The following is a 26,469-nucleotide window of genomic DNA, read 5'->3' on the forward strand; positions in this document are numbered from 1 at the left end:
GGCAGTGGTTATGTGCTGTCCTTGGGAGAACTGAGAAAAGATTCACTCCAATGTTCACTTCAGGTTCTATGATTCAGATGGATGAAACCCAGCTGAGAAAGGTCATGGTCATTATAGTTAATTAGCTCTGTTTTGTTTGTTTTCTAACTTACTACCACTTATTAGCAGAATGATGTTGGATAAGTTTTAATCTCTTAGCATGTTTCCTGATGTATAAAATGGAAATAATAATAGTTATTACCTCACAGGACTCAGGTGAGGATTAAACAAAAAAGTTTTTCCTATCTATGTGTATCCATTTCGGTGGCTTTAAAAACTATCTATATGTTGATTGACTTCCGTATTTATATCTTCATCTCAGACCCCTTCCCTGAGGTAGTGTCATAGTTCATCTGTTTATTCCACATCTCACTTGGCTCTGTAAAAGGCATCTCAAGGTACATTTGCACAACATAGAAGTTGTGAGTCTTATCCTCACCATTTCCTCTGAATGTGCTCTTAGCAAAAATGGCAGGACCATTTGACTAGTCATTCAGACCAAAAGCCTAGGTGTCAACTGTGATTCTTCTCTTTTCTTTGTACCCTAAAACCAGCCTATCAGCAAATCTTCTTGGCTCTGTCTTTTGAATATATTTCTAATCTGATCAGATATCGTTATCTCTACCTTATTTTTCTGGTCTAAACCAGCATCGTTTCCTGGTTAGATAATTACAGTAGTCTCTTAATTGTTTTCCCTGCTTTCTCACTTGACCTCCTACAGTCTTTTCTTCATTTCATAGTTAGAATGATCTTTCTAACTGTCAATCAGATAGGCTACTCCTCTGTTTAATACGTTCAGTGACTTCCTTTTACAATGAAAATAATAGCCAGATTCCTAGCCATGGCCTGAAAGGTCCTCCGCCATGTGGTGCGTCCCTGCCTACCTCCTCTGTTCACTCCACTCTGCTACACTGAACTTTCCTATATTCTTTGATAATCCCAGGTGCATTCCCAGGGCTTGATAACTGTTCTTGCTCTGCTCTTCCCTCAGGTTTTTGCACTGCTTGCTCCTTCACATCATTCAGGTGTCTGCTTACAAAGGGGTTCTCAGAGTCTACTCCTTTAGAGAGATTGTCAATGATCACACTATAGAAAGTAGAGATCACCTTGCCCCTACTCTCCTTGTCTCTCTTGCTTTATTTTTTATAATATGCTTTTTGAAATTTAATGACTTCTCTACTTGCTTATTACTTGTCTTCCTCACTAGAATGTAAACTCCATGAGAGCAGGAGCTGTATATGTCCTGTTCATTTCAGTGCCTAGAAGAGTCTGGCACATAGTAAGGCAGGGATGCAACTCTAGAAAGTTGTCTGTGGAATAAAATTATTTCTGAATTAAATTATGTGATTCTGCCTTTTTAAGATTTTAAGCCAAAGGAGAACTATTAAGTCAGTTAACAATGCTGTGAATTTTTTGCATTGGATACTCACATGTGAAATGTTAAGTTTTAGAATTTATAACATGATTAAGAGCATATAATTGTGCCAAGGATATGCTAAGTAATATGTAAAAAATTAGCTTGAAGTTTAGCTCTTGTGTTTGTTGCAGTGTTTAACATTCTTTGTCCTCTAATTATAATGTTAGTGATGTTAATGTAATAGTAATATTTGCTTTTGCTCTGACAGGGTATTTTTCCTCACTCTAAACTCTTGGTTTAAAGTCTCTTGTTGGGGAGGGTATAGCTCAGTGGTAGAGTGTGTACTTAGCATGCACAAAGTCCTGGGTTTAATCCCTGGTACCTCTATAAACCAACAAACAAACTTAATCCCCCCCCCCCCATAAATTGTAAAGAATCTAAAAAAAAGTGAAGTCTCTCTTGATCTTGATTTTTGGGAGGGGTACATCATTGTCCAAGGTTTTTTTTTTTTTTTTTTCCTTAACACAGTCGCATTTATAGAACTCCTTTTAAATTTCGCCCTTTTAAAGACCTTTCCTGTTAGTCACTATACAATAAAACTGTTTGGTAATGGGAATTTTTACATGATACAATTTAAATAAGCAGCTTTGCTAACTGATAGCATTAGAAATCTAGGATAACCTAATCTAAAACTAGGACTATTATATTATCCATGTGTTATGTTTAAAAGCATGTGGAGGCCAGTATCTTTTATATAAGATATAATTGAATTTTCTTATACAGCTAAGCATCCAGTGATGTATAATGAAATTTTGTCAGTAATATGGTCATAGTTTCTGATTTTTCAAAATTACTCATTCTTTTGAAAAGAGAATGATGAAGAGATTTATGTAATTTAGTGGAGGTTGTATGGACAGATGCACGTATAAAGGAATGATACTGGGTAGCACTTACTGAGCATTTATTGTGCACCAGGCACTGTTATAAGAACTTTTAAAATCTAGCTGAACTACTTATTTAAACCATGTTTAATTTAACCTGTTTATTTTGAAGATAGGAAACTGAAGCACGGAAAGGTTAAGTAACTTGCCCAAGATCACCTAGCTAGAAAGTGGTGGAGCCTGGATTAGAGTTCAGAAACAAAGGCAGGTGTTGGTAGAAATTGTAGTGGGCAGAGCATGGAAACGGCTCACCTTGTTGTGATGGTTTTGGCTGATCTAAAATCTCATCCAAATAACGTCGTTTGGGCAGGACCATTCTACATAGGTGTTCAGCAACTCCTGCTGACAGTGAAACAGAATTTTAGGTGTCACGTGTTGCTTTGACTTCTTAAAGAATGCTTCTGATTCTGTTCTGTCAAAGAAGGGTAATAGATGTTAGAAGAGAGCAACAATTAGAGTAAGGATTGAACTATGCTATATAAAGGTGCATATTAGTGCATCCTTATGCCCTGAAATAAGTTTTTCTTTGTAGACTTTGAAACACAAAGCTATTAGAGAGCAGGTTTATCCTGCAAACAGTCTAGAGTGCAAACAAGTAGTGAAATAATAATGACTTACATTTGGATATAGCTTTTCAGTTTTCAAAGGAGTTTGGTAAACATTTTCTCAGTTGATCTTCATAACACCTCTGTGAGAGAGGCAGGGTAGATAGCTTCCATTTGATAAGTTTCCACAGAGGAGAGAGAACTGCTTAAGGACATATCCCTGAATAACCTCTAGTTGCTAGACCCTCTATTATGAAAGATTACTCGTAAACAAAGTTGCTGTTCCTCTGCAAAACTGCCACAGTGTGAGTGGTGGGCTTCTGCACTGTATGGTATTATGGACTTGATCTGTTAAATTAGTGACTGGAAAGTTGCTTAATTTGGAAGCAGAAGACACTTGGCATGATGAATGGGCAAAGATGGCCTATTATAATTGGCGTGTTCTTAGTGTTTGTGATACTGAAAAATTTTAAGAAATATAATTTAGATTAAAACTGTAATTCTGATAGCAACACTGTTGTAATCTTTTTAAAACCAGTCTTTTACATTAAAGCCTTCTACCAGTTAGGCTGTAGCAATATTGATCATGTTTTGATTGTGTTTTAGGTTAGCATAGGGGTAGGCCACTTTGCTTTTTTGAAGTCAGAAGAAAGAAAGTTTGGTAGCTTCTGAAAGGCTCATGCAATGTAGCAGTAGTGTAATGCTGATAAAAGTTTAGTATGTCCCCTGTTTCCTCTGTTCATTTTGAAGATACTTTGATTGCTTTGGTTAATTTAAATTGATCTGAGATATATATATTTTTAGCACCTTTATTGTGGTATGATTCCTGTACAGTAAACTACACATATTTCATATGTACAATTTGATGAAATTTTAAAAAATTCAAGTATAGTCAATTATAACATGTCAATTTCTGGTGTACAGCATAATGTCCCAATCATGCATATATATGGGTGTGTATATATATGTGTGTGTGTGTATTCATTTTCATATTCTTTTTCATTGAAGGTTATTACAAGATTTTGAATATAGTTCCCTGTGCTGTACAGAAGAAATTTGTTTTTTATCTATTTTTATATATAGTGGTTAACATTTGCAAATCTCAAGCTCGCAAATTTATTCCTTCCCACCCACTTCCTCTCTGTAACCATAAGATTGTTTACTATGTCTGCAAGTCTGTTTCTGTTTTGTAGATGAGTTCATTAGTATCATGTTTTTTCTTTTTTCTTTTTTTTTTTTTTTAAGATTCCATGTATGAGTGATATCATGGTATTTTTCTTTCTCTTTCTGGCTTATTTCACTTAGAATGATGATCTCTAGGTCCATCCATGTTGCTGCAAATGGCATTATTTTATTCTTTCTTATCGCTGAGTTGTATTCCATTGTATAAATATATCACAACTTCTTTATCCAGTCATCTGTCAGTGGACATTTAGGTTGCTTCCATGTCTTGGCTATTGTATATAGTGTTGCTATGAACATTGGGGTGCATGTGTGTTTTTGAATTAGAGTTCCCTCTGGATATATGTCCAGGACTGGGACTGCTGGATCATACGGTAAGTCTATGTTTAGTTTTTTGAGGAATCTCCATACTGTTTTCCATAATAGCTGCACCAAACTACATTACCACCAGCAGTGTAGGAGGGTTCCCTTTTCTCCGCAGCCTCTCCAGCATTTGTCATTTGTGGACTTTTGAATGATGGCCATTCTGGCTGGTGTGAGGTGATTCTTAATTGTAGTTTTGATTTGCATTTCATAATCACTGATAATAAGTGATTTTGAGCATTTTTTTCATGTGCCTATTGATCATTTGTATTTCTTCCTTTTCACTTGCTGAAGAGACTTTCTTTTCTCCACTGTATATTCTTGCCTTCTTTGTCTAAGATTAGTTGACTGTAGGGCTGTGGGTCTATATATGGGCTCTGTATTCTGTTCCATTGATCCATATGTCTGTTTTTGTGCCAGTACCATGCTGTTTTGATTACTGTAGCTCTGTGGTATTGTCTGAAGTCTAGAAGGGTTATTCTTCCAGCTTCATTCTTTTTCTTCAGTATTGCTTTGGCAATTCTGGGTCTTTTGTGATTCCATATAAATTTTAGGATTATTCGTTCTAGTTCTGTGAAATATATCATGGGTAATTTGATAGGGATCTCATTAAATCTGTAGATTGCCTTGGGCAGTATGGCCATTTTAACAATATTGATTCTTCCAGTCCAAGAGCATGGAATATCTTTCCATTTCTTTAAGTCATCTTTAATTTTCTTAATCAATGTTTTGTAGTTCTTCATCAATTTGGTGAATTTAGGTAGATGTATACACCAATGAAACCACCACCACAATCAAGGTAGCTAATATTTCCATCACTCCCCAAGATGGTATGAGATATTAAGAGGAACTTTTCAAAACTCTTGAAGATATGCTGTATAAGGCAGTAAAGTCAGATGCAAGTTAACAGAATCACTTCAGTTTAAAGTAATTGATCATTGACAAGATGACATTGTTTTGCAAAAAAATCTGAAGAATTGCTGAATGTTTTGTATTTTTAAGTTGTATCTTTCAGTTCTTAGTGTTGTTTTCTTTTTCCATGGTGCTCTCTTGTAACTGCCTCTGTATTACCACCCCCGCCCTCTCAGTCTGCCATCTGTTGGTTTGGCTCTGTATTTCAGAGTAGGAAAGCAGGAAAGGGTTTTTGTACACAAGATAAAACTAGTCCTGTTTGGAGCTCAGTGAGCTGTAGCACTTATGCAATATGTCTGCTGATGATAAATTCCAGAAGTACCATGGGAGTAGAAATACAGTGATGACGCTGCAATATTATCTGTAACTTAAATAAAAATTAAAAATTAAAAAATAAATCATACTTAAACTATTTTTTTCATGGAAAGCCATAAATTGGCTTGATATTGTTAACAGGCTTGTTAATTGTATAGGAGAGTTTAGCATGTTGCTTGTTAGTGAAATTTTTGTCAAATGGTTTCTTTTAGTCCTTTATAAACATAATTTGATCATAATAAACTTAAATTCACCTGTGCCTGACTGTGCATTAATCTTTTATGAGACTACGTAGAGACTATTTGCAGTCCTCAGCAGGTAATTCAATTTCCAGTCAGTGTTTTTTTTAAGTATTTTTGTTACAAAGTATTTTAAACATACATTAATATAAAATTAAAGGGAATAGTGTAAAGAGCTCCCGTGTACCCATCATTGAGCCTCCAGAATTATTATTGACAGTCTTATTTTCTCTATATTTCTATCCACCACTACCCATCTCTACCCTTGGACTTTTTTGAACCATATTCCAGACATACTTAATTTGTAAATTTCAAATAGTTCAGTAAGATGGAGTCACTCTCTCTTTTTATGAAATAAGCATAATACCATTATCTTACCAAAAAATTTTATAACAAGTTTTTAATATCACATAATCAAGTTTCGTATTTTTCTGATTGTCTGTCACACACACACACATACACTTTGCTTGAAGTGGGATCCAGATAAGGTACATACTTTACAATTGTTTGGCATGTATATTAAATCACTTTTAATCTTTAGATTCTCCTTCCATCTCTCTTTTTTCTTTTCTTTTTAAAAAGTTTTTGTTAAAAGAAACCAGATTTTTGAGAAGTTTCCCATAGTCTCATTTTGCTGATTTCATCTCTGTAATTGTTTAGGTTTGTCATATTTTTTTTTTCTTTTGGTAGGAATACCTCATAAGAGTAATTTGTATTTCTGTAAAGAGATATGTAAGGTCTTGCTACCTTTCTTTGTGCTGTTGGCAGCTATTGATGATCATTGCTTAGACTTATTAATTCATCAGGGATTACAAAATAGTAAAATTTTATTGTTCATGTGTTAGGTGATGTTCTTTAGGATGGTTCTTCAACATTGTAAATTGTATATTTAAGGCCTTGTTTTTATATCAGAGCTGGTTCTGGGATGATTTGACGAGGTTCTGTGGTGGAATGCTTTTAAAAAGGGAAGAGTGCAAGTCTTTATTATTGAAAATTCAGAGAAAACTTGGGACTATCAAATAACTAAACTCTGTTTAAAGGATGTTTAGCCAATAAATAGCTGAACAGCCCATCATGAGATAACAGCTTGTGACCTAGCATGTGTCATTGGTCATTGGTGTTTGTTCTTTTTAGATGTCAGTGTTCATATTCAGAAATTTCAGCAGTAATTTGTGCAGGGCAGCAGTTACTAGTTTTTTTAGTTGGGTTTCTCAGCATGAATTTGTGAACAGGCCTTGTGTGTGAATCAGATTTAAGAAATATTGAGTTTATGTAACATAGCATATTTTATATTAATAGTTGTCAAAGAACTAGAGCAGCAGTATTTCCCAATGTGGTTCCATGACAAAAGGGTTTGGGGGGTCAAATAAACTTGGTGACCAGTGTGCACTTTTTCCTCTCTTAGAATGAAATATAGTACATATTAACATGTAGAAGACCTACAGTAGAGGAACCTGTTAAACATTAACTCAGCATTTTCTAAATTTTTTGACCACTGAACGTTTTTTCCCCCTCATAACATCTTGAGGAACTAGTGGAACAAATTTTCTAAAGGAAACAGATTTTGGGAAATGTTGGATTAAAGGGTTTGAACAATGGCTAAAGAAAAATGTCTAATAATGATGAGTGTGTGTGACTTTACTACAGTGATATGGAGAAATTTTTGATAGGCAAGACATTTTTTAAATGAGAAAAAAAGTAAGAGGCAAATGTTGCCTGTTTGTTTTAGCTTAGCCTGAAAACATTTATACTTTTAGAGAAGCAATGTTAGAAAAAGACTTTAGTTATATATAACATTTACTACACGCCAGGCGCTGTTTTCAGTCCTTTATATATAATTTGTAATTTGTTTAATCTTTACAACAAACTTTTCCAGTAGGTACACTGTTGTTACCCCAATTTTACAGATGAGGAAATTGAGACAGAGATTAAGTAAATTGGTCAAGGTTGCCTTGCGTATTTGGTGGTGCAGCAGTGTCAGGATCTGGACCTAGACACCTGGCTCCAGAGTCCATGTGCATAGCCACTCCTCTACACTGCCCGATAGGGCAGATGGAGATCATGAAATATAAATTAGATTAAGAGGGGATTTAAAGTCTGTTTGGAAGGACCATACACATTTTCTTTAATTTTCAGGCAATCAGGGCCTAAGAGAAGAACGTGGAGAGCTGGCTGTGTCCCAGTGAAGATAGAAAACATGGACACCTGGGAATTGTTATCCATAAAAAAGGTATACCTCCCAAAGACATAGATTAGATGCAAATAGAAGGCTGAGTTAAGAGGACATTGTTAATACTAGAATTTCAGACTTAGAAGGGAATTGGAGCTCATTTTATTAAGACCCCCTCATTTTATGTATGAGATCTGAGGTTACATAGTTTGTTCACATGCTTGTAGTAATAGTCATAGTTCACATGAGTATGCTGCATTAAAGCATTTTCAGATAGATTCTTGTTTGTTCCTCTAAACAATCCTGAAAGCTAGGTAGGTTCTATGTTTTCCACAGCAAAGCTGGTTCTTGAATTTAGATATTCTGCATCTTAAAAGCTAAAGTTTTCTGCACCATATCACATAGAAGTGTACATATAGTAAATGTACAGTACAGCTTGATTAGTTGCACAGAGATGGAATTATTTTCAAATTCTGCTACTTTCTGTCAACCTGAGAGATTTTTAGGAGGGAAGGTAGGATTCAAGGTGAGGGAACGAGAAAAACTTTCCATTTCCTCCTTAGTTGGGTCTTTATGGTGTACTTCGTTGTTTTGTTTACAAGTGAATTCTCAGTGCACAGTAGGTATAGTCAATGATAGTTAAGTTCATTTCCAAATGAATTTTGCCATTTAGATTTTCCCTGGTATGATTTACCTCTACTCATGTTGCAATAGAGATAAACCTAGATGTTCTCTAATATAGGAAGATTTGAGTTGAAGATTTGTTGATCCCAGCTAATTGCCTGCCCTTTAGCTTTCTTCTGTGTAGTTTGTGCAGAACACAAGCTTAAGTAAACTTATCTTGCTGTCGGGCTTTTATCTTCCGTCTAAGAAGGGTAGGCAACTTAGAGTCTATGTTTATGGGAGCAATGTTCCCACCCTCCTAGTCCTTTCTGAGTAAGATTTGTAAATCTAACTCTGAGTTTATAGAGATGGTATCACTGTTATTATTTAAAGGAAAATTATGTTGCAAGGACATTAAAAGTAAGATTTGCTTAATACAGACACTCCTAGGAATAAATGAGTTTATTACATGTGCTCCATCAGGAAGGGCATGGTTAGTAATAGAAAAACCATATTTATCATTTAACTCTATGTATACTTTTATAACAAAAAATAATTTTTTTTTCCTTGTTATCATCACTGGGGCTCAGCTGTGCATGATTTAGCTGTTCTGCCTTCTTACCTAAGCTTTTACCTTGAAAAATTTCTCAAATCTGTAGAAAAGTTGAAGAATAGTACAGTAAACACTCATATACTTTTCACTTAGTTTCACAGATTGTAACATTTTGCTGCAGTAGCTTTTTTCTTTTCTCTAAACACACACACACACATTTTGCTTTAAGTGAGAGTAAATTGTAGTCATCAAGACACTCCCCTACCTCCTCCAAAAAAGTACTTCAGGTGTGTATCTCCTAAAAATAAGGATATTCTCCAACATACCCACAAAGCCATTGTCATGCTTAAGGAAAATAACATGAATTCATTATCTCATATGCAGCGTCTATATTTAAATGTTTCCATTTGCTCCTGTGTATCTTTTACGACTTTTTTGTTTGTTGTTTTTTTTCTGATCCAGAATCCAATCACATTTACATACTGCTTTTGGTTTTTATGTCACTTTAGTCTCTTTTAATCTAGAACAATCCTCAGCCTACCCCCCCCCCCTTTAAAAATGACATTAACTTTATTGAAGAATCTAGGTCATTTGTGTTACATAATGTACTACAATTTGAATTTGCTGATTTTGTCTTTAAGATTATTCAAGATAAACATGAACTACATGAACACTACATAGGTGATACGTACTTTTTGCATCACATCAGGAGGCACCTAATTCCATTTTTTTTCCATTTATAGATGATGCTCAGTTTGATCACTAATTTAAAATGGTGGCTACTACCAGATGACTTAACTGTAAATGTACATTTCCCCCCTTTGTAACTAATAAGTAATCTAGGGAGTGTGGTATTTTGAGATTGCATGAAAATCCTTTCTCCCACAACCTTTTCCCAATGGTTTTAGCATCCTTGGGAAGATTATCCTTGCCTGGATAATTCTTTTCCTTTTTTTTAAAATAAAAAAATTCTTAAGCAATACACCGCATGGTTAGAAACTCACATGGTACAAAAGGGGTTACAGCAAAATGTTTATCTCCCTTTCATTACCCTATCTCCATTTTCCTAGTTTTTCCCGGAGTTAACTGTTAAACAGTTTCTTGTGTATCCTTTCCGAGATTCTAAACCTCTCCAATCATGCAGTAACATATATTCTCTCTTTTTTCTTTTTATACAAATGATAGCATACTGCAGACTTCTTTACATCTTATTTTTTTATTGTGGTAAAATATAGATAGCATATTTAAGTTTTAAATTATTTGTAAAGTGCATAATTCAGTGGCATTAAATGCATTCACAATGTTGTGTAACCAACTATTTACATACCAGACTTTTTCATCATCCCAAACAAAAATTCTGTACCCATTAAATAATAATTCCTTCTTCCTCTGTCCTCCCGGCCCCTGGTAACCTCTATTCTCCTTTCTCTATGATTGCTTATCTTTGGTATCTCATATAAGGGGACTCATACACTATTCGTCCTTCCATGTCTGGCTTATTTCACTAAACATAATAATTTCAAGGTCCTTCCATGTTGGAGCATATATCAAAATTTCATTCCTTTTTATGGCTGGGTAATACTTGATTTTATGTATATACCACATTTTGTTTCCCTTTTTATCTGTTGGCAGACACAGGTTGTTTCTGCCTTTGGGCTATTGTGAATAATGCTGTGAACACTGGTGTACAAATATCTGTTTGAGCTCCTGCTTTCAATTCCTTTGGATGTATACCTAGGAGTAGAATTGCTTGATCTACATCTTAACGTGTTATTAACTTAATATATCATGGTTATCATTCAATATATTCCAGATTGTTGAAGATTTTTCTTAATCATTTTAATGATTGCCTTGAATCCCAGTGTTATGTTTATGATTTATTTAACCAGTTTCTTATTGGACTTTAGATTGTTTCCACTTTTTTGTATTTTACCTTTTTTTCCTTTTTGGTATTCTAAACAAGGCTGTAATGAGTAGAATATTTCTTGGTTTAAGCAATATCTTATTCTTCATTAAAATTACAATGTGAAAATGTTGATTGAGCCTACACTCATTGAGTATACTTTCTAAATATCCTTAAAATTCATTTCCTCACAGACCCAATACATTATTGCTCTTTTATTTTAGGCCCTCATCTCTCAGCTCAACTTTTGGGGTATTTCTTGTGTCTTGGCCATTCTGTTCTTCTCTTAATTCCTTGGAGTATTATCCATAGCTCCTGCTGGGTAACTTTGTTATGCAGTGTTATCCTATTGCATTAAAGTTGCTTACACATCCTTATTCTCTTCTGGGTTCTGAGTCCTTTAGGTGCACTGTGCTTTGTATATAATACTTTCCTACTGTGGATATATTTTACACATTCTTTTCAAGTTTCTAGTAGTAATAAATTAGAATACCTTTGTTAAAATTAACATACAGTTACAGAAAATTTTTTTCAAATGTGCAAATAAGACTGACCTTAGTTCATTAGTGAATATGGTAGGGGTACATTCCTTTGGGTTTGTTCGTTTGCTTTTTTGTTTTGTTGGATGAAGAGGTAGAAAGGTTACTTTGAAGCCAGTTGTTATTTGGCGCTGTTGTGTCTCTCCCTGCCTGCTCCCTGTTTCTTTTAATGCCATTAGGTCTTTCAGATAGTCTCTTAAGTTTTATTTTTCTCTCCTCAGAATCATAATCACATACTGCTATTTGGAGATTGTGTGAGGAGCTAGCTATAGAACCCACTTCCTACATTTTTGCTATTTCTCTATTTTTTATTTTAGAGAGCCTCGTAAGAATGAGTTCTTGAAGTATGAATTAGATATATCACTGGGAGTTCAGTGAGGATAAATTTACCAAAAATGTTATAGTTGCCATGACTTAGGCTTTAGAGGCTAGCAAATAGATGGTTCTAAAGAAGGGGGAGGAGATTTTCCCTATAAACAATATATGATGAGGACCACTGACCTCTTCATGCCTCTAGAAAATCTACTTTTGTTGAAGTCTGTTGTCTGGTTCATGGCCACTGGTCAGCTACAAATTAAGGTATCCTACATGTGCTGACATTGCTATTTGCATTTCTGGAATAATTGCATCTATTTGCATAACAGGTTGTTGAACTTGACAAATTGATAATTTGCTTTGTTCTTTTGTTCTCAAGGGTCCTTTTATTAAAAAGTGCTTTGATGTACTAAAAGCCCCAAGGTTGATAGCAGCCATTATTTAGAATCATTACATTGAACACAGAATAATTAAAAACATAGTACACTTGTGTATAGCTAGTTATCATAAACTTTTTGTACTAGAACACTATAGTGATATATTGCTATTTATTATTTTTCATCAGCAAGAATACTGTATTTCTAGTGTTAGTGTATACTCTTGATGGCATAAAAAGAAGGAACTTACAATAGTTCAAATTACTTCCCTTTAGGAGATATATGGTAAACGATTAAAGATCGTACAGTACAATACTTCACACTTATTTTTACAGTTTTCAAAGTTCTTTTATGTAAGAGAAATGGAAATTCCAAGATAGGAAAGATAATTGTAGGTTAAGGTTATTAGAACAAGTTTAATTGGAGGGGAGGAGTAAGTAATGTAGGATCTGAATTTGTATGTGAAGGAAGTATAGGATTTGTTAGGTAGAGAGCAGGCAAGAGGTGGGCCTTCTAGGGGGCAGCAGCGTGAGTAAGGGTGCAGAGGTAGGAGTGAACACATCCCAGCTGAGTGATGGTAAGGATTGGAAGGGATGCCTGCCTGACTAGAGCAGGGGGCTGCTGAGGAGCATGTGGTGGTTAAGATTTGATGGGTTAGAGGGAGCAGTTGATTATGCGTCTTGGGAAACAGACTGAGGAACTATAAGCCTAGGGAGCTGTATTACTGAGGGCCCTGGCAGGAAATAAATGGACTAGTTATGAGATTTGGGTATGCTTAAGGAAAGCAACAAGGAGTTGTGAAATTCCCAAGGCCTAGCAATATCAGGAAGCCATTGGTACTTTTCAGCCAGAGGGGCAAGAAGAGGAACACTGAAGCCTGAAGAAAATTGGAGCAGTGGAAACCAAGGACCTTTGGCCGTAGAGGAAAGAATTCCAAGGTGGGGAGGGAGCCAGGGAAACAAGGACCCCAATTTCCTTTTCTTCTTATCCTGTGATTTCCTGATAGTGCCTCTCATTGGCCCAACCCAGCTAGAAGCTAGGGCAAGTTGAACAATGTAGTCCTAGAGGTCAGCCTCAAAGGGCAGAAAGCAGAGATAGAAAGATAGGTGGTTAAGTTTGTTTGGGAGACTAGGATCATGTAGAGAATGCCTAGCCCAGGACCCATGTTAAATTATTGTAAATTTATAAGCAGAGGAATGTCATACTGGCAATGCTCTTGTAGGAAGATTGGTTTAGTGGATTTTGAGGGGGTCTTTTAAGAAAAACCTCTTTTCAGGCAAAGTTCCAACTTGTAACAAAAAAGGCAGAATGCCGTCTATTGTCTGAGTAATCCTTATAGTCCCCATGTGCAATATAATTTTTTAATTTCTCTGTAGACTTCTTAGACCAGAATTACCTACTGCAGAGAGTTCCTGAATTCCTGCAACAAGAAGATAGGATGCCAGCGGCTTAAAGGGACAAAAGAAGGAGCAGTACAAAGTGCTCGCCTTGAAAAGCTTGTCTGGTTGTAGAGTAGATGGGGCAGTGGTGATGAAGTGGTATTATTACGTGAATAATAGCAAATCAGGCAGAGTATGACAAACGCTATAATATGTGCAGCAAAAGTGTTATCAGAGTTTAGAGGAGGAAGTGATCAAATCTTTATTGGTGAGTATGGAGTGATTAAAACATGAAAGGCTTCATGGAGAAAGTGATCTTTGAGACAGGCCTTTGAAGGAGAAATATGAATTTTGACAGGTAATTAGATAGGTGAGGACCGTCAGCTATAGAGAATAGCGTGAACAAAGGCGCAGAGGTGGGAGTGTTTGGTTTGTTAAAATTAGTTGGTATTTAGGGGAGTTGCGGAAGATGAAATCAGAAGGCAAACTTGGCTCCCTCTGAGTGGACTTAAACCTACAACATTGTCTTATTTTCAATTTCATGGGAAATGGTGAGCCATTGACTTCTTTATAGGTGGGTAATGATATAATTGGATAGAACTGAGCTTTAGGAAGATTAATCTAGCAGAAGTGGGTAGAAGGCAGTGGAGTGGGGAGACTCCTTGGGAGCCCACTGCAGTTTCCCAGGGCACGTTATGAAGGCTGAAGCCACTGGTATGTTAGAAGAGGCTGGAGTGTAAAGGAAAGGCCTGAGTCAAAGACTGCTCTATTGTTTTGAGTCAGGGTAAGTGAGTGATGTATCAGAAGGAGCTAGTTTTGTAAGGTTGCAGAAGGGAGGGTAGGAGAACATTAGAAGGTAGGGAAGCTGGACGAGATGGTGAAGCTAATTTTGAACATGGTGAATTGGGGGTGGGAAGCATTGACATGGTGATGTCCACCAGGCATTTGGAAACAAGACTGATACTCTGTAGAAGTTCTGTCCAGAGATGTGGATTTGGGAGATACCTGCAGAGTGATGGGTTAAGCTTTAGCAATGAACAAATAGAGTTGATGTGAAAAAAAAGAAAAAATATTTTAAAGAAAAAGAGGAGGTCCCAGAACCTTTGGGCATTAAGTAGACAAGAGGAGGCAAGAGGTCTCCAAATTATTGTTTTTTTTAAATTTATTTGTTTGTTTTTGGTCAGCTTTAATGAAGTATAATTAGCATACAGTAAAATTTATTATTTTAAGTGAAAAATGTGACAGACTTTGACAAATATATAGTCATATAGCTACCACCACAATCATGATATAGTCCATTTTCATCATCACCAGAAAGTTCCAGCTTACCTCTCTGCAGCAGTTAATCTGTTCCCCCTGTTTCCTAGCCACTGGGAACCACTAATCTGCTTTCTGTCATTATAATTTTGCTTCTTCTAGAACTATATATGTATGGAAGTATAGTTATGTAGTCTTTTGTCTCTGACTTCTTTCATTTAGCGTAATGCTTTTGAGATTCATTCATGCTGTTGCTTGTATCGGTAGTTTATCCCTATTTATAACTGAGTGGTATATTCCATTGTATTAATATACTATAATTTATCTATCCATTTATCAGTTAATTGACATTTCAGTTTCCAGTTTTAAGCTATTCCGAATAAAGTTGCTGTGAACATTCATGTACAGGTTTTTATGTGTTTTCATTTTTCTTGACAAATACCTATGGAGTGGAATTGCTGCATATGTAGTCAATACAGTATATGTTTAGTTTTATAATAAACTGCCAAACAGTTTTCCATTCTACATTCCCATGAGCAGTTTATGAGAGTTTTAGTTGCTCTGCATCCTCACCAATACTTGGTATTATCTGTTTCTTTAAATTTAACCATTTTAGTGGGTTTGTAATAGTATTTCATTGTAGTTTTAATTTGCATTTCTCTAATGACTAATGCTGTTGAGTATCTTTTTATATGCTTATTTGGTATTTATATATCTTTGGTGAAATGCCTGTTCAAGTATTTTGTCCATTTAAAAAAAAATACGTTTTCTTGTTCAGTTGGAAAGGTTTCTTTTTATATATTCTTTGTTCTCTTTTTTTGTGTATATATATTTTTTATTGACGTATAATCAGTTTACAATGTTGTGTCAATTTCTGGTGTACAGTACAATGCTTCAGTCATATATGAACGTACATATATATGCAGTTTTCATACTCTTTTTCACCATAAGTTACTACAAGTTATTGAATATATTTCCCTGCGCTATACAGCATGAACTTGTGTTTATCTATTCTATATATATCAGTTAGTATCTACAAATCTCTAGCTCCTAATTTATCCCTTCCCACCCTTTCCCCCTTTGGTAACCACAAATTTGTTCTCTTGTCTGATAGTCTGTTTCTGTTTTGCAAGTAAGTTTGTCTTTTCTTTTTTTTTTTTTTTTTTGTTTTTAGATTCCACGTATAAGTAATATCATACGGTATTTTTCTTTTTCTTTCTGGCTTATTTCCCTTAGAATGACAGTCTCCAGTTCCATCCATATTACTGCAAATGGCATTATCTTATTATTTTTTATGGCTGAGTATATATATTCTTTTTTTTAAACTTTTTTTATTGAGTTATAATCAGTTTACAATGTTGTGTCAATTTCCACTGTAAAGCACAATTTTTCACTTACACATGAACATACATATATTCATTGTCACATTTTTTTTCACTGTGAGCTACCACAAGATCTTGAATATATACAGCATAATCTTGTTTATCTGTTCTACATATGCCTGTCAGTATCTACAAATTTCGAACTCCCAGTCTGTCCCTTTCCACCCTCCTCCCTCTTGGCAACCACAAGTTTGTATTCTCTGTCTATGAGTCTGTTTCTGTTTTGTATTTATGTTTCTTTTTTTTTTAGATTCCACATATGAGCAATCTCATATGGTATTTTTCTTTCTCTTTCTGGATTACTTCACTTAGAATGACATTCTCTAGGAACATCCATGTTGCTGCAAATGGCATTATGTTGTCGTTTTTAATGGCTGAATAGTATTCCATTGTATAAATAAACCACATCTTCTTTATCCAGTCATCTATTGATGGACATTTAAGCTGTTTCCATGTCTTGGCTATTGTAAATAGTGCTGCTATGAACATTGGGGTGCAAGTGTCTTTTTGAAGTAGAGTTCCTTCTGGATATATGCCCAGGAGCGGGATTCCTGGGTCATATGGTAAGTCTATTCCTAGTCTTCTGAGGAATCTCCATACTGTTTTCCACAGTGGCTGCACCAACTTGCATTCCCACCAGCAGTGTAGGAGGGTTCCCTTTTCTCCACAGCCTCTCCAGCATTTGTCATTTGTGGACTTTTGAATGATGGCCATTCTGGCTGGTATGAGGTGATACCTCATTATAGTTTTGATTTGCATTTCTCTGATAATTAGTGATATTGAGCATTTTTTCATGTGCCTATTGATCATTTGTATTTCTTCCTTGGAAAATTGCTTGTTTAGGTCTTCTGCCCATTTTTGGATTGGGTTGTTTTTTTCTTATTAAGTCGTATGAGCTGCTTATATATTCTGGAGATGAAGCCTTTGTCAGTTTCATCATTTGCAAAAATTTTCTCCCATTCTGTAGGTTGTCATTTTGTTTTGTTTATGGTTTCCTTTGCTGTGCAGACGCTTGTAAGTTTAATTAGGTCCCATTTGTTTATTCTTGCTTTTATGTCTATTGCTTGGATAGACTGCCCTAGGAGAGCATTTCTGAGATGTATGTGAGATAATGTTTTGCCCATGTTTTTTCTATGAGGTTTATTGTATCTTGCCTTATGTTTAAGTCTTTGATCCATTTTGAGTTAATTTTTTGTGTATGGTGTAAGAGAGTGTTCGAACTTCATTGATTTACTTGCTGCTGTCCAGTTTTCCGAACACCATTTGCTAAGAGCCTGTCTTTATTCCATTGTATATTCTTGCCTCCTTTGTCGAAGATTAGTTGACCAAAAGTTTGTGGGTTCATTTCTGGGCTCTCTATTCTGTTCCTTTGGTCTCTATGCCTGTTTTTGTACCAATACCATGCTGTCTTGATTACTATAGCTCTGTAGTATTGTCTGAAGTGTGGGAGAGTTATTCCTCCATCCTCTTTCTTTTTCTTCAGTAATGCTTTGGCAATTCTAGGTCTTTTGTGGTTCCATATAAATTTTATTATGATTTGTTTTAGTTCTGTGAAATATGTCCTGGGTAATTTGAATATATTCTTGATACTATTTCTTGATATATCCTGGCAGTGTGACCTTCGGTAACTGTTTAGCCTCACTGTGCCTCCATTTCCTTTCCTTGCAAATGGAAATAATAAGTAATCTCTATTTCATAGAGTTGTTCTGAAATTAAAGTAATACATGTAAAGGGTTTAGCACAGTGCCTGCCACATAGAACATGCTCAATGAATATTAGTGGCTGTTATTGCTCTGTTCACCTAGGGAATGTTAGAAAGTTTCAGAATTTGATAAATTCACTTGTAGGAACTATTAAGTCTATCTCTGTGCTCAAATCCTTCAGTTTCCCTCACTTATTTCCATTTTAGAAAGATAATGCTATTTGGTTTATTTTCCAGTTCTTCGGTAGTTTTTCCAACCCAACTTTTCATCAGTGAATTTAGCAGTTTATGTATACAATTAAATTTGGATTTGTGCATTGGACCATGAGTGGAAGAAAGAACAACTGGCCTTTGGTGCTATAAATCACTACTGTAAATTAAAACAAGACAAAATAAGACAACAGCAGTTTCTTCTTCTTCTTTGCCAGTATTTAGCTGGTTCATCAGGATCGTGAATTGGTAGTTCTTGAATACAAGCAAAAACCCATTAGTTTGATTCAATTTTGTCTGTAGTTCTTGCTGAATAAGCATGTCTGCTTCCTGATTTATTTGACTAGTTCTCATTATTGATGTAGCAAAACAATTTGTTAGCAAACTCAGCAGGTCCTTTCGTTTTCTAAGTGTACTTGCTTTCTAAACAGGGATAATAACGAAAAAAGCTTTTCCCTTTTTATCAGCTGTTTACTTTTGTGCAGCTAAATATGGGTAATTTGTGTGGTTTAATGAATTACAGTGCCAAAATCAGTGTCAGCCTAATGAAGCCCTGGAGAAGGGATGTACTTGGGGCAGGGGTGGGAAGAGCTGAATCACAGTGTGTACTTCATTTTCAGTTGCAGAACTTTGCTAATAGGCTGTCCCTCCTGAAATGCCCTTGATAAGTATCTTTATTGATGCCTTATATGAATCTCTAAATTCATAAATGTAGAACTTCATAAATTTATTTGTGGCTGTGGGTGTGGCAGAGGGGTAGTAGGGAATGCCAAGTTCAGTTTTAAACATGTGAGTTTACGATTCTTTTAAAATTCCTTTCAATTTAAGATTTAAGATCTGAGTGGTTATATCATGTTAGCAGTGGATGTTCTGGTCTGGAGTTCAGAGGAGAGAAATTTGGACTGAATCATTAGTATATGAGAGGTTAGTGAAAGCCTTGGGAGTAACTGAATTACTCCAGAATTGTATGTACAGTGAGAGGAGGAGACAGAAATGGACTGAAGACAGAATCCATGGCATCTGTCCACTGTGGTACCACCACACTTCAATCAGTTCTTTTAAAGCACTTTGATTATATTAGTTCATAGTAAGATAATACCTGGGTTTAAATTAGATTCTATGTAAATAATGAACCATAGACCCAAATTGCTCAGCTCATTTCAGCAAATATTTGTTGAGGTCCCTTTGTATGCTTTACCTTTGCTAAACATTAGGAGTATAAACAAAATTGACACTGTCTTTGCCCTCATGGACTTTATAGACTGATATGAGAGGACACTAAACAGATTATCACATAAATAGTGCATAACTGCAAACTGTGCAGAATGCTGTGAGGGTAAAGTACCGGGTTCTGGTATGAGCATTTTAAAAGAGGGACTTGATCTCTTGTGGATACAGTTAAGGATAGCTTCCCTGAGGAAGTGCCATTTAATTCAACTAACAATTATTGCGTACTTAATGTGTCCCTGGTACTGGGCTGTTTAAATTGAGATCTTATGATAGACATTAACTGGGTGAAAGAAGGTAGGATGAAGAAGCCAGGCTCTAAGTAGAGGGAACTGCATGTGCAAGGTTCCTGCAGTGGAAAGAAGCATGATGCCCTCTAGGAATTGAGCATCTCAGGTGTACCTAGACGAGGGAGAGCAAGGGGAGAGGTCTGTTCCTGGCCTTCTCAGCCGTTGGAGAGATTTTGTTCTTTAGAGCAAAACTATTGAAAAGCTTCTGAAAATTTTTTTTAAACTTTTTTCCCTTTTAAATAGACTTTATTAACTTTTTATTATAGAAAAATATTAAACATATACCCAAGTGGAGAGAATATTTCCCAGCATCCAATTTCAACAGTTATCAACTCATGACCACTTTTATTTCATTTATACCCTCCGTACTGTTTTTACTCAACAACACTTCTGACACCAAATATGTGGGATTTTTCCCTCACACCAGCCAATCCTCTAACTCTTTAGACACTGTGTGTCCTCCAATTCAACTCTATTCTGACACTAATTGGAATTTGTGCAGACTCCACAGAACTGTCTGCACTTCAGATGCCATTTGCAAGTCCCAGATTGCCAGCTATACTTCTGATTACCTGGCTGTAAATTGGGCATTCCCAGTACTTCCTCGTCAGGTTTGGTAATTTGCTAGAATGTCTCACTAAACCCAGGGAAACACTTTACTTGCATTTACTGACTTACTATAAAGGATACAACTCAGAAACAGCCAAATGGACGAGATACATAGGACAAGGTACTTGCAGGGGGTAGGGTGACGGAAGGATGGAGTCAAGAGCTCCCACGCTGTGTTGGGTATATTTGAAGCTCTCCAAACCCTGTTGTTTAGGGGTTTTTATGGAGGTTTCATTATTTCAGCATGATTGCTTAAAGCATTGGCCTTTGGTGATTTAACTCATAAAGCATTGGCCTATTGGTGACTTAACGCAATCTCTAGCCCCTCCCCCCTCCTGGGAGTTGGGGGTTGGAGGGCTGAAAGTCCCACCTCTAATTATGGCTTGGATTTTGAGGGCCTGCCCTATCCTGAAGCTGTCTAGCAGCCCCCAGTCACCTTTCATCTTGTTAGCATGCAAAAGATACTGTTACCACTCCAGTGATTCCAAGGGTTTTAGGAGCTATGTGCCTGAGCTGGACAAAAACCAAATATCTGTTTCCCATCGTGCCACATGATCCCATTCACTTTTCTTGCCTCTTGTATTATTTGAAGTAAATCTCAGATAACTTATTCCAAAGGACTTAAAAGCAGGGAAGGAACACAATTAGACTTGTTTTTTAAACCACCACTCTGGTTAGGGAGGCAAAGGAGGATTAAGAGATTATTTTGGTGGTCCATGTAAGAGATTAAAAATGTTGGTTGATTGAATATGATATAAATTTTGTGAACCTACTGTATATTTTCTTGGAGTTTCAGGGAAAATGAAAAAATTAAATCAGTCATCAATTATCACACCTTGCCCGAACTTGACAGTTGTTGATAACAAGAACTACAATGAAAATTGGTTGATTGAATCAGAGATTTTGGTTATTTTTGAGCATTTGTGGGACATCAACAGTGGAGATGCTACAGCTAGTAGGTAATTTAGCTCTGAAATGGATGGCCTGAACACTAGCTTTTATACAATATTTTGAAGAGATACTAACTTTATTAAGTATCTTAGGAATAAAATTAATTTATTCTTATCTTTCGCATTTAGAGACAGTCTTGATTATAGCTGGTATAAATGGGGCTTACAGCTTGAAAAACTTAGACATTCCCATTGATTTTACTTTATTACATGTTTTAGTACTGAAGGAACCAGAATTTGTAATTTGATGTATTGTTTTTATTCTTTTATTTGCCTACAACATAATATGTTAAAGAAAGGACTAAACAGAATTTACCCCATAACTCACAAGTTTTATTGAAAATGTTATTAGATTGATGGAGTATTTTGTTCGTTGAACCTTTCTCTGCTGATAATTATTCTAGAAGACATCTTATCTTTGGCAAATCTTGCTGCATTGATGCTTCATCTTTCTGTTTTATGAATGCATTGTCAGAATATACCCAGAGGTTATGGTTGTGATATTTATGTATAACACGGATACAAAATGATAAATTTTAAGTAAAACTATCACAGAATGTCTAAGGTAGCAGGCTGATGGATATATCATCTCAATGGTATCTGTCCCCTAACTTTGCAGATTTCTGTGTGCCTGAGGAAAGGACAAACACCATTAAGCTTATGTTATTTAATTTTTATTTTTCAAACCTTCTGTATTATAGTTAGAAACAATATAGATAAAATAAATTCTTAAAAATTTGTTTTGGTTGTTAAAGTGTTTATAAAAACAAACCTATTGTAAAGATAACTTTGCATTTTTATAAATCCTAGATTAAAACAATAATGGGACATTGATAACTTTTGATTATATTGTAATTGAAAAATAAGATGATACAAACTTTTTTGTTTTTCCTTTTCTTGAGGAAAATTTAAGACTCTAGAGAAGTACAGAGAATAAAAAGACTCCTATATTTCTTCTACTATCAGTTAACAAGTGTTAACATTTTGTCATGTTTATGTGACCATTTTTAAAATAAAAAGAATGAAAACATAACACACTAAGTTGATATCAGTCCTCTTCGATACTTGCCTCTTGCACTCCCCTGCAAAATCACTATCACTAGTTTGGGAGTCTATCCCACTAATCTTTAAAAAAAAAAAATACTTTTGTATACAACCCTTTTTACATTTATAACCAATAAATATTAGAGATAGCAATAATGAACTAAATGATAGTGATTATAATAGCAGTACATTTAGTGTATATTGAATGTGTATTGAGTTCTAGGCAGTGATTCTAAGAACTCTATTTGTGTTATTTAATCCTCATGAAAATCATAGCGTGTCTCTTACTGTCTTTTAATTTACCATAAGCAAATGAGCTGTAGAGAAATCAAGGGACTTGGCTTAATAGCCAGTAAGCGGTATAGCCTAGATTCAAACCTAGCCATTCTGGCACATTTGAGGGCTTTTACTTTTAACTTATGCAGTATAAGCCCCTCTAGTATTGTTTCTTTTATTCCTTAAACACTAAATTTTATTTTGAACATTGAAAAATTATATTTTTGTTGATTTGCGTGTGTTAACTTCTTTACAGTATGAAGTTTATACTTCGACATTATCAGAATATAGCACATTTTAGTTATCTCTTCCCACTGATGAATATTTAGTTTTTTTCCCTATTATGAAGAGAGTGCAGTGAACACTGATAACACGTCTCCTTGTACACATTGGGATGTAGGGTATATGCATTCATTTGGAATAGCACCTTTATCATATGCTAACGTTCATCGTATCCTGATTTCCTTTATGTGCTTGGATCTTCTTTTAGACTCTCAACTCTTTTCTATTGATAATTTCTAATCTGTCTATTCTTGTGCCACAACTGCATTGATTTAGTTATTCTAGCATTGTAAATTTTAATGTCTAATAAGCTAGGAGCTTTCTCAGATTCTGATTTTTTTCAGAGATTTTTCTTTTTCTTTTTCTTTTTGCAGTTCTTATGTATTTAATTTTACATACAATCTTACTTTTTTTTCAAGTTTTAGATAAGTCCAGGGTGATTTCGGTTGATGTTGAATTAATTTTATACTTTAACTGAAGGAGAATTGGCTCCTTAAAATGTGAATTCTTCCTAAGAAGAGCACTGCTAAGCTCTCCATTTATTAAAAGAATATTTTTTGTTCATTAGCATAATTTTAGGTATTTTTAAATAAAACTTTTGCGCATTTCTTGTTTAGTTTATTCCTAGGTATTTTATGTTGTTTCTTACAACTTTACATGGAATTTCTTCCTCATTATATAAAATTCTTCTTTATTATAGTGTTATTTAAAGATACTTTGAAGTTTTTTTCCTTATAACTTTTTAGTAGCATTTAGTCACATCATTTATAAAATATGTTTAAACGTATTTATAAAATATTTTTAAGACTCGTTAGGTATTTAGTCTTACCTTGGGTTTTCTTTTACAATTGAGAATTAGCTATACGTTAAAAGAATATTTCAGGATGACATGTTTACTAAAATCAAAAGGGACACTGCCATCAATTCTATAAACCGCAAATATGAATACAACTTATTTAAGCCTATTAGTTTACATTTAAAAAAGAAAACAGACCTTGTTTCTTTAAAGTACTATAAATGATTCTTGAAAGTCTCTGTGGACACGATATGCTCAGTCTAACTTCTTGGGGATTAGGGAATAAGTTTATGTAACTGTCCAATTTCAGAGTCTGATTTAGAGTTAAAATCAAATTTATTACCCAAAAGTTAGTCATTTACGTACAATTTTCTTTTAAAGAAACAAAAAGTATAAAAGTTTGCCAAAATTCTGGAAGTCACATTTTGTACAGCACCGAATGATAGTAGCTTTGGCATTTGATGTTACAAAGTTGTCATCCTTGTAAATGTGTTCTGTGTCAAGGTGAGGTAAAATGGGAAGATTAAGATTTTCCTGCAGAATCTTGAGTTGTGAAGTATCCATGTGAATGCACCTGTGCATGCTGCAAAGCTGCCTTCTGTTGGGCTGCAGGATGCTGCTGCTCAGCATGCTAGCTCCAGGATGATTTGTTGAAGATTGGTTCTGCTTTAACAATTTTCTTTTCTCTTTGTCCTATTCTGCCAAGATTGTAACTCTATTTTTGTTTCGAAAACTTGTCCTGAAGGGTTTCCTGCCATCTTCCTATTTTCTCCTTCAACTATGTTCAGTGACAGCTGGTCAGCAGGATTGAGAGTTGTGGAACCACCTCACTGTTGAATTGCTGCTCTCAAAAGGGGAGAGTAGATACTTTATGTGCTCTGAGAGCAAGATACTTTTTAGTGTTGATTTATATTTGTTATGTAGTCAATCGCCTAACTGTGCTCTTGTTTCTAGTATTTAGTCAGAGTCTTCTGATGGGTTTTGCAGGTATTAAATATCACCTGCAAACAGTAACAATTTCTACAATATATAATACTTATTTTATGTTTTTGCTCAGTTGCATTATTGGTAATAGTGATAAAAGTGGGCGCTCTAGTCTTATACTTGACTCTAAGGGCAAATGCAGCAGCAGGTGTTTTTCTTTTATGGTATGAAATTTTTAATCATTTGAAAAAGAGAACCTTTATTCTTGCCTTAGTAGTAGATTTTAATTAGGAATGGATTTTGCATTTTATCAGATGCTTTTTAAAACATAGTCTAACATGAATTTTGTTAATTGATTTGCTTGTGTTGCACCATCATAGTTCTGGAATAAACCCCACTGATATTCCATGTGTTAACCTTTTAATGTACTTCTCACTTTGCTTGCTAATATTTTAGTTGTAAATTTTTACAACCAACTTTATAGGGGCAGTATTACAATTGTATTTTTTGTGCTTTGTTGAATTTCGTTACTGTTACTTTTATGAGCTCTACTTAAGAGCTAAGACTCTTTCTTCATTGCCCTCAAACATTTCAAGTGATTTAGGAATTGTCAGTTTCTTGAACGCATGATGAATGTCTCCCTTTTAAAACATTCAGAGCTTGATTTTTGTTGTTAGCTTCTTTGAATCTCAGTACTGATTTATTTCAGTAGTATCTTCACTATTATTTCAGCTTTCCAGTTCGCTGTAAATGTCTATCAAATTGGTCTTCTTGAAATGTGTCCTTCATTGAGGACGTATGAGATACCAGACACTGTGCTAGGTACAGATAACATTTTTGTTCCCCAAAACACCAGTGTTGAATCATCATATATTATAGAACTAAATGCAAACTCATTAAATTTTTTTCACATTCTGAACCTAATGTTCATTTTCTTACAATTTTATATGAACATCTTTTTGTTTTCTAGCTATTCTGATCTACTTTCTATTCTTTAAATGCTCATGACTTTCTTGCCTTTGAATTCACAATTTGATGAACCTGGAATGTCATCCTATAATTGCTTAGAACTGTCAAAGTCATTCTTGGTGTAAATTTGTTTATATATTTATTATGTATTTGTTTGCCCACTGTTGATCCTGTCTTTCTTTGTTAACATATCCTAAGTTCATTTTTGGGGAAGCACTTCCTGCCACACTCCTTAAAAAAAAATAATTTATTGAGTTGAAATTCATACAACACACAGTTAACCATTTTAAAGTGAATAATTCACTTGTACTTAGTACATTCACAGTATTGTATAACCACCATCTCTCTCTAGTTCTTGTCAGTTTTAATAATATAATAGTCAGTTTTTTGACCAGCAAAATGAGTTTATTTGGGGATAGTCAGAAGAGTTGCAAATTAGGATATGTAGACTATAGTGGACCAAAGTCAAATCTAGAGAACAAGGAAGGGGAATTTGCTTTTATAGGAAAAAGGGAGGAGTTGAGAGGGATTGTAATAACCATCCGTGTTGCTGCAAATGGCATTATTTTATTCTTTTTTGTGGCTGAGTAATGTTCCATTGCTTATGTGGGTATATTTATCTATATAAATATATTTATGCCACATCTTCTTTATTCATCTGTCATTGGACATTTAGGTTGCTTCCATGTCTTGGCTATTGTAAATAGTGCTGCTATGAACATTGGAGTGCATGTATCTTTTTGAATTAGAGTTTTCTCAGGATATATGTGTAGGAGTGGGATTGCAGGATCATATGGTAACTGTATTTTCAGTTTTTTT

At 35.0% G+C, this 26,469-nt stretch overlaps 1 protein-coding gene and 1 pseudogene across 10 annotated transcripts in view; one reads left to right on the forward strand and one right to left on the reverse strand.

The window, feature by feature from the left end:
* HERC1 (HECT and RLD domain containing E3 ubiquitin protein ligase family member 1) overlaps nt 1-26,469 on the forward strand; it is a 174,669-nt gene that overhangs the window by 7,350 nt on the left and 140,850 nt on the right. Inside the window, exon 2 of one of the 10 annotated variants that reach the window (XM_032480982.1) lies at nt 8,030-8,123. The exons of the other annotated variants lie outside the window; for them this stretch is intronic. The gene's annotated coding sequence lies outside the window, so the exon portion shown is untranslated. The remainder of the gene's footprint in view (nt 1-8,029; nt 8,124-26,469) is intronic. 10 annotated transcript variants of the gene reach the window in all.
* Nucleotides 24,133-24,515, reverse strand: LOC116664034 (annotated as a pseudogene).

This window comes from Camelus ferus, chromosome 6 (genome assembly GCF_009834535.1).
Source record: "Camelus ferus isolate YT-003-E chromosome 6, BCGSAC_Cfer_1.0, whole genome shotgun sequence".
Classification (NCBI taxonomy): Eukaryota; Metazoa; Chordata; class Mammalia; order Artiodactyla; family Camelidae; genus Camelus; species Camelus ferus.